General features: G+C 42.9%; 1 long non-coding RNA gene across 1 annotated transcript in view; it reads right to left on the bottom strand.

Annotated features, from left to right (window-relative positions):
- Window positions 1-14,496, bottom strand: part of LOC126084836 (uncharacterized) — a 32,444-nt gene extending 17,948 nt beyond the window's left edge. Inside the window, exon 1 of the long non-coding RNA XR_007519075.1 lies at window positions 14,287-14,496. This is a non-coding gene — a long non-coding RNA (uncharacterized LOC126084836). The remainder of the gene's footprint in view (window positions 1-14,286) is intronic.
- Window positions 14,497-14,962: the final 466 nt, after the last annotated feature.

Raw genomic sequence — 14,962 nt, 5'->3', positions numbered from 1 at the left:
GCAAAAGATTGAAAACAACTTAAATGTCCATCAACAAGGACTCATTAAATAAATGATGCCACAAGGAATATGGTTCTATACATCCACACACACACATGAAAGAAAGCATCAAAACCACAATGAGACACCACTTCACACTCACTAGCATGGCTATTATTTATCTTTTTTAATGGAAAACAACAAGTGTTGGTGAGGATGTGGAGCAATTAGAACCCTTGTGCATTGCTGGGGTTAAGTGTAAAATGGTGTGGCCACTGTGAAAAATACTTCGGCAGTTCTTCTAAAAAGTTAAACATAGAATTACCACATGATCCAGCAACTCCATTTCTAGGTATATGCCTAAGAGAACTGAAAGCAGGGACCCAAACAGATACTTGAACACCAATGTTCATAGCAGCATTACTCACAATAGCCAAAATGTGGACACAGCCCACGTGTCCATCAACAGATGAGTGGATAACCAAATGTGGTATATCCATACAACAGAACATTATTCAACCATAAAAACCAATGATGTTCTGATACCTGCTACCATATGAATGAACCTTGAAAACATTATGCTAAGTGAATTAAGCCAGATACAAAGTGATTAATATCTGATCCCACTTATATGAAATATCTGTAATAGGCAAATTCATAGAGACAGAAAGTAGATTAGCTGTTACCAGGGACTGGGAGGAGGAGATATGAAGAGTTACTGCTGAAGGGATACCAAGTTTCTGTTTGGGATGTTGAAAATGTTTTGGAGTGAAACTTGTGAGAGCCAAAACTCGATGGGACTGCCTTGTTTTTCCAGATCTCAAAAGTTCTCTGCCTTTGACCTGGTGCAGTCTTAGCACTTTTCTATCATTCTCTATTAGTAGAAAATACTTCAGTTTTCCTTCTCTAATTGGTTTCCACCTTATACAGATTCCAGCTTTTGCAGCTTTTATTGTTAATGGTGGTGATGGTTACACAACATTGTGAATGTAATTAATGCCACTGAATTGTATGCTTAAAAATTGTGAAAATAGGGGCACAACAGCCCAGTGGCAAGGACTAGAAGCCGGGGGCGGGGGGCGGGAAAGCTGGTAATAGGGAACCCAAGGTCGAGAAGGGAGAGTGTTGACATGCTGTGGGGTTGTTAATCAATGTCATAAAACAAAATGTGTACAGTTTAATGATAAAATACTTTGTTCTGTAAACCTTCATCTAAAGTATAATACAACAAATTGTGAAAATGGCAAATTTTGTTATGCATATTTTACCACAATAATTTTTTTTTTTTTTTAAAGAATGAGAAGTCTTTCTAGGTACTAATACGGAAAACCCAAAACCAAACCCATTGCCATAGAGTCAATTCTGACTCTATAGGACAGAGTAGAGCTGCCCCACAGGGTTTCCAAGGAGCGGCTGGTAGATTTGAACTACCAGCCTTTCGGTTAGCAGCTGAACACTTAACCACTACTCCACCAGGGGGTCCCTAAACTGAAAGATCTCTTAAATATACTAAGTGAAAAATGCAAGAAGCATAACAGTGTTTACAGAATGGTGCTGTTTTTGTAATAACAGAGAGGAAGAATGGATATACGTATTTGTATTTGCCTCAATTATCACAGGAAACATATATATAAAACTTCAGTAGCACTTGGCTACTAACCAAAAGTTTGGTGGTTCAATCCACGCAGAGCCACCTTGAAAGAAAGACCTGGTGATCTGCTCCCAAAAAGCCATTGAAAACCTACGGGGCACAGTTCTACTCTGAAACACGTGGGGTCGCCATGAGTCTGAATCAATTCAATGGCAACTACTTTTTGTTTTTTAACAACATTGGTGTGCTTATAGGAAAGAAAACTGGTTGACAACAGGACAACGATGGGAGATAAACTTCTGACTGCCCTGTGATTGTGTCACGTATTAAAACTATAAAATCTGATTTCAAGTTAGCATACAGGCTTTTTGGTGCATCTCCTTAAAACATTATTGTTAGCAAAATGAGTAGCGTCTGCCTTTACGTCACCAATTGAAGGAGACTCATTAGCTGGGTTTATGGACCTGATCAAATAGCAAATGACCTTTGCCTCCATCTTCTATTTCTCCGGCATCGTAGTAAGGTTTTATCATTGTGGGTTTTTCCATAACTCCTCCACAACTAGAAGAAAGCTCTGTGCCGAGCTCAAAATTGGAATTTCCCCAACTCTCTATTTTTTGTCTCTGTTCAAACACAGTTAATTCCCACGGAGCCATATGTTGATTATCCACAATGTTGTGGTTTATACAAGGACTTTTCATGCCTGCCACAGTAACTGCTGTCCTTTAGAAACTGTCCTTGCCTGATTTGGTGAATGCTCTGACGCCAAAAATTTCCCCAAACATCCCTGCCTTCAATGATTCATTTTCTAGGCACAACAATCTGGGGAGCATGTTACACATTCGACCTGCCAGTTTCTTTCCCTTTTTGGCCTCAAGATTGTCTCCCAGTTGGACAACACTCTACCCTGGACTAAAACCTTGGGCTGTTGTTAGGTGCTGTCAAGTCAGTTCCGACTTATAGCGACCCTATGCACAACAGAACGAAACACTCCCTGGTCCTGCGCCATCCTCACAATCATTGCTATGCTTGAGCTCATTGTTGCAGCCACTGTGTCAATCCACCTCGTTGATGGTCTTCCTCTTTTCCACTGACCCTGTACTCTGTCAAGCATGATGTCCTTCTCCAGGGACTGATCCCTCCTGACAACATGTCCAAAGTATGTAAGACGCAGTCTCGCCATCCTTGCTTCTAAGGAGCATTCTGGTTTTACTTCTTCTAAGACAGATTTGTTCGTTCTTTTGGCAGTCCATGGTATATTCAATATTCTTCACCAACGCCACAGTTCAAAGGCGTCAACTCTTCTTTGGTCTTCCTTATTCATTGTCCAGCTTTCACATGCATATGATGTGATTGAAAATACCATGGCTTGGGTCAGGCGCACCTTAGTCTTCAGGGTGACATCTTTGCTCTTCAACACTTTGAAGAGGTGCTTTGCAGCAGATTTGCCCAATGCAATGCATCTTTTGATTTCTTGACTGCTGCTTCCATGGCTGTTGATTGTGGATCCAAGTAAAATGAAATCCTTGACAACTTCAATCTTTTCTCCGTTTATCATGATGTTGCTCATTGGTCCAGTTGTGAGGATTTTTGTTTTCTGTATGTTGAGGTGCAATCCACACTGAAGGCCGTGGTCTTTGATCTTCATTAGTAATTGCTTCAAGTCCTTTTCATTTTCAGCAAGCAAGGTTGTGTCATCTGCATAACGCAGGTCGTTAATGAGTCTTCCTCCAATCTTGATGCCCCGTTCTTCTTCATATAGTCCAGCTTCTCGTATTATTTGTTCAGCATACAGATTAAATAGGTATGGTGAAAGAATACAACCCTGCCGCACACCTTTCCTGACTTTAAACCAATCAATATCCCCTTGTTCAAAACTTTGGGTAAGTTCTTATTTAAATTCAGTCACCAGGGTGCCATTAATTGAGTGAGTACTGACTACAGGCTCAGCACTGAAACCACTCTTGGCATCGATTAGTTAAAAAGTTGCTCTAACAGCTTTTTGTTAATGGTTAACTTGTTGCAATAATCATGGGTAAAAACAAAAAAAACACAGATAACTGCTGACATTCTTTTCATAGGTATGGGTGCACTGTGCTAATTGTAGCACGTCCATAAATGTCAGTCCTCAACAGTTGGGACGTTATTGTGTTGGTATTGTTATGTCATCACGACTTTATCAATATTTGATTCTTAAAAGTTTGAAAATACGGCCTTCCTTCAAAAATAACTTAGCGCTGCCACTCTGGCTTTGATGGAAGGATCCAGACCTCCTTCTGGGCTGTGTGGTCCAGCCAAGAGTATGAATGCAATCTGCAAATCTATGTGTAAACTACAGGGATGTGCCTTCCTGTTGAGGTGTCAGGGTTGGTGGGTCAGGAATGTGAGGCTGGTAAGGAGTCTTAGGGGATGTGTAGGGGCTATGAGACTGGAGGGGCAGCTGACCCTCTAAGGGGCTCTCTTAGGTGGTAGAGGACCCAGTCCCTCAATTCACCTGCTGCAGCCATGGTTGAAAGCTGAAAGGGCTGTGATGTGAGACTCCAGTGCCAGGAGGCTGGACTTCTAGCCGACCGGCTTGAATAGGCACTGGTGTGAAGCCGTTTCACTTCCTTCACAGAAAGGTTCTTTTTGTGCTCACCTAACAGATCTTGCTGGTGCCCAGGTCCTTAGAAATTTCCAAACTGTAGTGTGAGTTTTTTTTATTTCAATTTTTATCAAATTAGTGGTTGGTTTTCATTTTACCTTCTACGGAAAAACAGCTAGTTGTAGCCTTGGCAACTAAAAGGTTGCCACTGCTTTGATGTTTATCAAAATGTGTTTAAATTTCCAAATTGAAGCAGAATTAAATACAATGCAGAATATTATATTTTAGATTTACTCTGGAAATAGTGAAAAGGGCATTTATCATTAGGATATGAGGTAGGCCTCAGACTCACAAAAAGAAAAGCTAAAGAAGCAGATAATTCTAATGAACTAGGTAACTGAACAACCACACATCTGTCAGTTTGTCGTGTGTGTTGCTATGATGCTGGAAGCTATGCCACTGGTATTTCCAATACCAGCAGGGTCACTAATGGTAGACAGGTTTCAGCAGAACTTCCAGGCTAAAACTAGGAAGAAAGGCCTGGCAATCTGTTTTTGAAAATTAGCCAGTGAAAACCTTATGGATCACAACAGAATACTGTCTGATACAGTGCTGGAAGGTGAGTCTCCTAAGTCAGGAGACATTCAAAATACACAGTAGCCACAACAATGGACTGGAGCATATCAATGACCTTGAAGATGGCACAGGACTAGTCAATGTTTTCTTCTGTTGTATGTGGGGTCACTGTGAGTAGAAGCCGACTTGACGGCAACAAAGAACAACAACAAAGTAATTGAAGTTGTTAGCCCAGCTGCTGGAGATGAAGCAGTGCTACCTCTGGCTCTATTAAGATTCAGCTCTCCCAGCTCACCTCTTAGCCAGGGGAGCGCAGGGCACTTGATTGGCAGCCTCACTAAGGCCCCAGGGATTGGGGAAGGGAAAGAGAATCAGATGCTGCAGCCCAAAGACGAGGGAAAGGACTCTGAGCAGGTAAAATCTGTAGATTCCATTACTTTGTGCTCTTCATCCTCCCCCACCCCGCCCACTTTTTTGGTTGTCGACAATACTCATTCAAGGGCCTGGAACGTCCAGACCCTTGAATGAAGGGTTCAAATCTCTTCCCTTGAGGAGCTGACAATCTAGCTGATAGTCAGACACACTGACCACAAGTACACTTAAAATTGCAATATAACCAAGTACAATTGAATACACCTCCCCACAACTGACATATCTGAAGGACAGCCTGCAACTAGAAACTGTTTGTAACTGTCCCTTTGATAGAGGTGGAAGAGTCTAGTGCAGTGCTTCCCAACTTTGCCCAGTATGGGGTTCCAGTCCCCCCCTCTTCCTGGGCCTCTATTCAATAGTTGTCATGGTTTTCTATCTTCAGTTAATGAACTACCCATTGCCATCAAGTTAATTCCGACTCTCAGCGACTATAGGACAGGATAGAACTGTCCCATGGGGTTTCCAATGCTGTAAGCTTCACAGAGCAGCTGGTGGGTACAAATCGCCCCCCTTTCAGTTAGCATCCCAGCAGTTAACCACCGCACCACCAAGGATCCTTTGTTCATGAACTAAAAAAACCATTGCCGTCGAGTCTATTCCAACTCATAGCAACCCTATAGGACAGAGCAGAACTGCCCCACAAGGTTTCCAAGGAGGAGCTGGTAGATTTGAACTGCTGACCTTTGGGTTGGTAGCTGTAGCTCTTAACCACTGCACCACCAGGACTCCTCTTGTTGATGAACTAAACCAAAAACCAAACCCAGTGCCATTGAGTAGATTCCGACTCATACTGACCCTATAGGACAGAGTAAAACTGCCCCATAGAGTTTCCAAGGAGCGCCTGGCGGATTCTAACTGCCGACCCTTTGGTTAGCAGCAGTAGCACTTAACCACTGTGCCACATTTGTCAATCCCACGCAATACCACAGATTTCCACTAGGGGACCCCATTGCACAAGGTTTTAACCTCCGATTTCTGGCTATAGGTTTCGGGAAAGTCACAGCCTTGAAAACCTTATGGAGCAGCTCTACTCTGCACAGATGGGGTTCCCATGAGTCACAATCAACTGGAAGGCAACTAATAACAACAAAACCATTTAGATTCATTTGGCTCTGTGAGTTCCAATAATGAATTCACTTAATTTGTTGATACTCTCCGGCACCAGTAATGTAGGGATGATGTTGTTGCAGCCAGGTGCCATCGAGTCGGTTCCAACTCATAGTGACCCTATGCACAACAGAATGAAACACTGCCCAGACCTGCACCATTCTCAGAATTGTTGCTATGTTTGAGCCCATTGTTGCAGCCACTGTGTCAATCCATCTCATTAAGGGTCTTCCTCTTTTTCGCTAACCCTCTACTTTACCAAGCAGGATGTCCTTCTCCAGGAACTGATCCCTCCTGACAATGCATCCGAAGTACTTAAGAGGAAGTCTCGCTGTCCTTGCTTCTAAGGAGCATTCTAGCTCTATTCTTCCAAAACAGATTTGTTTGTTCTTCTGGCAGTCCATGATATATTAATATTCTTTGCCAACACCATAATTCAAAGGCATCAATTCTTCTTTGGTTTTTCTTATTCATTGTTCAGGGTTTTCTTGTTTGTGTTTTTGCTTTTTTGCATGCATATGAGGCAATAAATATGAGGCAATTAAAAGGACCATGGCTTGGGTCAGGCACACCTTAGTCCTCAAAGTGATAGTCTTGCTTTTTAACACTTTCAAGAGGCTTGTTGCAGCAGATTTGCCCACTGCAATATGTCACTTGATTTCTTGACTGCTGCTTCCATGGGCTATTGTTAATTGTGTATCCAAGAAAAATGCAATCCTTTACAACTTCAACATTTTTTCCATTTATCATGGTGTTGCTTATTGTTCCAGTTGTGAGAATTTTAGTTTTCTTTATGTTGAGGTATAATCCATACTGAAGACTACAGTCTTTAATTTTCATCAGTAAGTGCTTCAAGGAAACCCTGGTGGCGTAGTGGTTAAGTGCTACGGCTGCTAACCAAAGGGCTGGCAGTTCGAATCTGCCAGGCACCCCTTGGAAACTCTATGGGGCAGTTCCACTCTGTCCTATAGGGTCACTATGAGTTGGAATCGACTCGACGGCACTGGGTTTGGTTTGGTTTTGGAAGTGCTTCACGTCTTTCTGGCTTTCAGCAAGCAAGGTTGTGTCATCTGCATATCACAGGTTGTTAATGAGTCTTCCTCTAATCCTGATACCGCGTCCTTCTTCGTATAGTCCAGCTTCTCAGATTATTTGCTCAGCATACAAATTGAACAACTATGGTGAAAGAATACAAAACTGACATGCACCTTTCCCGATCTTAAACTACACAGTATCCCATTGTTCTCTTTAAACAACTGCCCCTCGGTCTATGTACAAGTTCCACGTGAGCACAATTAAGTGTTCTAGAATTCTCACCCTTCTCAATGTTGGCCACAATTTGTTATGATCCACACAGTCGAATGCCTTTGCATAGTCAATAAAACATAGGTAAGTATGTTTCTGTTATTCTCTGCTTTCAGCCGAGATCCATCTAACATCAGCAATGATATCCCTTGTTCCATATCCTCTTCTGAATCCAGCTTGAATTTCTGGCAGTTCCCTGTCACCATACTGCTGCAACCGGTTTTGAATGATCTTCAGCAAAATTTTACTCGAATGTGATATTAATGACATTGTTCAATAATTTCTGCAGTCTGTTGGATCACCTTTCTTTGAAATGGACACAAATACGGATGTGTTCCAGTTGGTTGGCCAGGTAGCTGTCTTCCAAATTTCTTGGCATAGATGAATGAGCGCCTCCAGCACTGCATCCATTTGTTGAACATCTCAATTGGTATTCCATCAATTCCGGAAGCCCTGTTTTTCACCAATGCCTTCAGTACAGCTTGAACTTCTTCCTCCAGTCCATTGGTCCCTGATCATATGCTACCTCCCAAAATGATTGAACGTTGACCAATTCTTTTTGGTATAGTGGCTCTGTGTATTCTTTCCATCTTCTTTTGATGCTTCCTGTGTCGCTTAATATTTTCCCCATAGAATCCTTCACTATTGCAACTTGTGGCTTGAATTTTTTCTTCCGTTCTTTCAGCTACTTCCCTTTTGGTATTCTAACTCCAAGTCTTCACATTTTTCATTGTAATACTCTGTCTTCTCAAGTACCCTTTGAAATCTTCTCTGTTCACCTCTTTTACTTCATTTCTTCCATTCACTTTAGCTACCTGACATTCAAGAGCAAGCTTCAGAGTCTCTTCTGATATCCAATTTGGTCCTTTCTTTCTTTCCTTTCTTTTTAATGACCTCTTGCTTTTTTCATGTATGATGTCCTTGATGTTGTCATCCCATAACTCATCTGGCCTTTGGTTATTAGTGTTCAGTGCATCAAATCTATTCTTGAGATGGTCTCTAAATTCAGGTGGGATATACTTAAGGTTGGACTTTGGCTCTCATGGACTTGTTTTGATTTTCTGCAGCTTCAACTTGAACTTGCATTTGTGCAATTGATGATCTGTTCCACAGTCAGCCCTGGCCTTATTCTGACTGATGATATTGAGCTCTTCCATGGTCTCTTTCCAGAGATACTGTCAATTTGATTCCTGTGTATTCCATCTGGTGAGGACCATGTGTATAGTCACCATGTATGTTGTTAGAAAAAGGTATTTCCAATAACTAGGTCGCTGGTCTTGTAAAATTCTATCATGTGATCTCCGGTATCGTTTGTATCACCAAGGCCATATTTTCCAACTACTGGTCCTTCTTTGTTTCCAATTTTTGCATTCCAATCACCAGTAATTATCATTACATCTTGATCGCATGTTTGGTCAACCTTAGATGGCAGAAGTTGGTAAAAATCTTCAATTTCTTCATCTTTGGTCTTAGCGGTTGGTACCTAAATTTGAATAATAGTTGTATTAACTGGTCTTCCTTGTGCGTGTATGGATATCATCCTATCACTGACAGCACTGTACTTCAGGACAGATCTTGAAATGTTCTTTCTGACAATGAATGCAATGCCCTTCCTCTTCAGTTTGTCCTTCCTGGCATACTAGACCATATGATTATCTGATTCAAAATGTCCAATACCAGTCCATTTCAGCTCACTAATATCTAGGATACCTATCTTCAAGCATTCCATTTTTGACAACTTCCAGTTTTTCTAGATTCATACTCTGTACTATGTTCTGATTATTAATGAACGTTTGCAGCCTTTTCTTCTCATTTGGAGTTGTGCCACATCGGCAAATGAAGGTCCTGAAAGCTTTACTCCATCCACATCATTAAGGTAAGTCTACTTTGAGGAGGCAACTCTTCCCCAGCCATACTTGGAGTGCCTTCCACCTGAGCGGCTTACCTTCCGGCACTATAGCAGACACTGTTCTCCTACTCTTCATAAGGTTTTCACTGACCAATTTTTTTTTAGCAGTAGATCACCAGGTCTTTCTTCCTAGCCTGTCTTAATCTGGAAGCTTTGTAAAACCTGTCCACCATGGGTGACCCTGATGGTATTTAAATGTACAGGCAGACTTTGAATAATTGTCTTGGAGACATCTATGAGATGAAAGAAAAGGCACAGGCTCTGGAATCTGCAGACCCAGATTCCACTTCTGTGTTTATAGGCTGTGTGATTCTGGCAAATAACATAAAGCTCTTTCAACCTCAGATTAATATAATAGGCATAATAATAACTCCTGCTCTGACTTCCTCATGGAATTGCTCTGAATAGAAAACGAGTTAAGACACGTTTTTTACCTCAAAGTACTATTCGGCCTGTTGTTGGGAGCCGTGGAGTTGATTCTAACTCATAGTGACCCCACGTGACAGAGTACAACTGCCCCAGAGGGTTTCCTAGGTTGTAATATTTATGGGAGTAGATCTCCAGATCATGCCACCGCAGAGCCACTGAATAGGTTTGAACCACTAACCTTTCGGTTAGCAGCTGAGAGTTTAACCACTGTGCAGCCCAACCTATTGCCGTCAAGTTGATTGCAACTCACAGCAACCTTATAGCTAAGAATTGTGCCACCAGGGCTCCTTTTATTCAGCCCAATCCTCTGCAAAAATTGCCCCCATAATGCTTCTGTGAGAGCTCTGACTTCAGCGCCTGCTGATCCCCAGCTTCCCCCCTCCACACACACACACACCCTGCCCCACCCTCCCAGTTCACTGACTCCTCCTTTGCTGCAGCTCTGCAGACCATTTGAAAACCAGTTGCCATCACATCAGCCCGGACTCATGGCGACCCCATGTGTGTCAGAGTAGAACTGTGCTCCACAGAGTTATCGATGGCTGATTTTTTGGAAGCAGATCACCAGGTATTTCTTCTAAGGTACCTCTGGGTAGATCTGAACCTCCAACCTTTCGGTTAGTAGCCAGGCATGTTAATCAGGGACTCCCTTCTGTAGACAGACACAAATAATCCCAAACTGTAGGGCGGCAGACAAGGATTTGGGTATAAATCAGGACGTGTGAAGCAGCTTCTTTGTGAGGAGTTAACAGTAGAGGATGTCAAGTTCTGATTCTGGGACAAGCATATTGTAGTTGCTTCACGATTGTTTGTTCCTTGTCCCCTATACATCTCCTTCAAGCAAAACAAAGGGACCCGATCTGCCATGTCCTATAATACTGTGGCTGCTGAACACTTAATACGACTCATCCAAATTGAGAAGTCCTTTAAAACATGAAATTCATGCCAGTTTTCAATATTATAATCAACATAAAAATTATTAAGGAGATACTTTACATCTATTTTTATATTGGTCATATGTTGAGATAATATTTTAGATATACTGGATTAAATAAAATATATTGTTAAAATTAATGTGACTACTAGAAAATTTTAAATTATATATATAACTCACATTATATTTTCATTAAGGAGTCCGGTCACACAGCGGTTAAGCCCTTGGCTGCTAACTGAAAGGTTGGTGGTTTGAACCCAGATGGGGATCAACAGTAGAAAGACCTAGTGAGCTGCTCCCATAAAAATTATAGCTAAGAAAACCCTATGAGGCAGTTCTACTCTGTCACGTGGGGTCACTATTAGTCAAAATCAACTTGATGGCACCTAACAACAGCAACATATTTTTATCGGACAGTATTGGTCTCAGCTACGCAGCTTTTAAAATTTTCATCTAGCTTTAAAGTTTCATGATTAAAAGAGAACAGTCAAAAAGGAGAAGTTACACAGAAGCCTTTGACTCAGCTATTTCACTCCTTGGACACTGACAGAAACCCACACACACACAGGCACCTGCACAAAATACATGTTTGTAGTATTATTTATAGCATGAAGAAAAAAGCTAGAAACAACCTAGATGCCCAACAAAAGGAGACTGGTTAATAAATTATGCTACATCCTTATATCAGTACATGTCCAATCAATTAAAAAGCTAAGAGATTTCCTTAGGAACCACTGAAGGCACTTACTAAAAGTCTCCAGGCCCCTTCCATAGAGATTTTGACACAGCAGTACTGGGGTAAGACTGGTAACCTCTAGGCCCAAGAAGTGCCCCGAAAAGATTCTTATTTCAAGGCAAGTTTGAGACACGCTAAAATAATTTATATGTAATAATATGGAAACGATATCTAAGACAGTGCACACAGTAACATTATATGATGATTATGTATAAAACAGGATGTATGTATATGTTAAAAAAAGAAAACAAACCAGTTGCCATGGAGTCGATTCTGATTCATGGTGATCCTACGTGTCAGAGTAAATCTGTTTTCCATAGGGTTTTCAACGGCCATTTTTCAGAAGTAGATTGCCAGGCATTTCTTACGAGGTGTCCCTGGGTGGACTTGAATCTCTGACCTTTTGGTTAGCAACTCAGTGCTCTAAATGTTTGCATCACCCAGGGATTCCCGTATGTATGTATGTGTGTGTGGAAATACACATATTTACTCACAGAAAACGTTTGGAAGGCTCTGAGCCTAACTGCTAAGTATGGTTGCCTGCAGGAAGTGTGAAGGGAGGAGGAAATGGACTTTGCATTTTTATTTGCTTACTTCAATGTTTGTTTATACACCATTTAAGAAGGGGCAAGGAGAAACCTCTTGTGATTTCCTCAGTATGCAAGTGTTTGGGGAGGGCGAACAGGGGACGGAGGGTAGAGTCCAGGGCTGCGTTGTCAGCAGGCTCACAGCCCGCAGTGCAGTGGGGTCCTCAGTGTGTGGGGCCAGGCTCCTTCCCAGGAGCTCCAGGTGGGCTCTGCCCTCGCCTTGCACCAGACTCTTCTCCCTCCTGCTGCCTCTGACGCAGGAGGGAGCCTGACGCCAGCTTGTTTAATCGACTTGGGAAAAGGCCTTTCCAGACCAAAGCGGCAGCCGGCCACGGCCGAGCGATTAGGTCACTCTGCACAGCTGCAAACTATTTCAAGGAAACAGGTGGTGGCTCTGGCCTCTTCTGAGGCTTGGAGTTTGCTGAGAGAGGCCTTCTTCAAGGGCAACCTCAAAGCCTAGCCAGAGTCGCCTCTAAGGTTGGGAAAGAGGATCGCAGGGTAACAGGGTGTTCCCAGGAACCTCCCCAAGAACGGTGGTCTCAGGCCTGGTTGCTCATTCACTCACCCCTGGGAGCTTTAGAAACCCTATGTCTGGGCTGCACCCCAGACCTCCTGAATCAGGATCTCCGGGATGGGCCCCGGCACCAGTATTTTGAAAGCTCCCGGTGACTCCAATGTACAGCCAAGGTTGAAAGCACTGGTCTAACCTTTGGAACTAAAGTGTAGTCCCTGGACCAGCAGCATCCTCTGGGAGCTGGTTTGTTGACATTGAGTCGACTCCAACTCGTGGCCACTCCACGTACAACAGGACTGTAGGTTGCTTGGTCCCGTATGATCTTCAGATCATGGGTATGCTCAAGTCCATTGTTGAGGCCACTGTGTGTTTTGATCGCCTTCCAACCTAAGGGGCTTGTTTTCCAGCACTGTGTCAGACAGTATTCCGTTTAATGCATAGAGTTTTCATTGGCTACTTTTCAGAAGTAGATACCATGCCTTTCTTCCTAGTCTATCTGAGTCTGGAAGCTCCACTGAAACCTGACCACCATGGGCCACCTTGCTGGTATTTGAAATACTGATGGCATAGCTTCCAGCATCATAGCAACACACAAGCCACCAAGGTACGACACACTGACAGATGGGTGGGGGAGCTTGTTAGAAATGCAGACTTGGGGTCCTCCTCAGACCAAATGAGTCAGTATCTGCATGTCAACAACATCCTGGGAAATTTATATGCAAACATTAGGATTTCAGAAGCACAGTTGTAGGCAGGGGCTACATGTTAATGAGCTCAAAATACACCAGCGATCACGAAGATGGCACAGGACCTGGCAATGTTTCATTCTGTAATGCATACGGTCATCATGAATTAGTCGACTGGATGGTAACTAACCTCAACAACAACAGGATAATAGCACAGGCTCTGAGGGCTTGCATAAGGGGTGGAATGCCAGTAAAGCCTGTGACACTGTGGGCTCCTGAGAGACCCTTAGTCTCTGTGAGCCTCATTCTCCTCATCTAAAAAAAAAAAAAAATTTTTTTTTTTTTTTATATAAGAGGATAATAAAACCTTCGTCTTGGGTTGTTGTGATGATTAAGCTTGATGGTTCCTATACAGCCCCTAGTACTTTGCACTCAGCAAACATGAGCTCCTATTTTGTTCGGATTGTTTCTGTTTATAATCCTGGAATGCAACCTGTCCAGTCGGCCAGCCTGGGCTCAGCAAGTGCTGGCCAAGTCTCTAGTCCAGCTCAGCCCCTATCCCACAAGCAGGGGTGGATTATCCAATAGGCAAGGTAAACACGGTGCTTACCTTGTAGTAAACAATTTCACATGATCATCTGTAGTGACCAATTTCACCAAAGATGTGGTGAAACCCATGTGACATTGTTCACTACAGATTAGTAAGGAAGCACAAGTAAGCCTGTGCTTACCTTGCTTACTGGGTCATCCACCCCTGTCAGGGATTACGAATTTGAAGAAGCTTTGATTCTGTAGGAAGGTACTGTGGGATTGGGAGAGAGACAGATGCCAGCCATACCCAGAAGCTGAATCTTTGATGTGGTGAAAGCCTGTGAAATTGTTCCCTACAGGTGATCTGGTAACCCACCCCTGCTCACCAGCATCGGATGTCTTCTCTGGGGCTCAGACACAGGAATCCAAAAGTCCATGGCTCAATCCAGATTGTCTCCAATTCCAGAGTTGTTTTTCCTGTCGAAATCATGTGATTGCTCCAACGTTGGGAAAAGAAAAACAATAAAAGGGTGTAGATTCTCGTAATTGCCATGGAAGCTGCAAATGTGCAGCGTTCCTGTGCCAGCTGGAGAGGAGAAGGGTTTGAGGAAGTCGATTTGCCAAATCCCCGCCTACCTAAACTTCTGGACTGCAGATTAACCCCGGACTGACAGCCTGAGAAGCTGTGTGAAGGCAGCCTGTGAGGATGTGGGCAATAATATGCTAAGGACTAGCAGTGGGAGGCATTAAACCACACTGTACTTTCAAGGATAGTACAGCTTCGGCCAATAATGGTACTTTTAAAGCCTTCTTCGTTCTTCGTTCATTTAGCAAACATTAATTAAGCATGTTCTAAGTGCCAGGCATTGCACTGACATTATCTCATTTCATCATCAAAACTACCCTTGGAGGTCGATATGACCCTCATTTTATAGGTGAGGAAACGGGCTCAAAGATGTGTGGTCCTAAGGCTAAGCAGCTGTTGAATGTCAGAGTTGGGATTCAAACCCAGGTTGTCCTGGGTCCACAGCTTACTCTGGTGTTCGATGCCTCTCCCCAGTC

The sequence above is a fragment of the Elephas maximus genome, chromosome 10 (genome assembly GCF_024166365.1).
Source record: "Elephas maximus indicus isolate mEleMax1 chromosome 10, mEleMax1 primary haplotype, whole genome shotgun sequence".
NCBI lineage: Eukaryota > Metazoa > Chordata > Mammalia > Proboscidea > Elephantidae > Elephas > Elephas maximus.
This window is presented reverse-complemented; position numbering and strand designations above follow the sequence as displayed.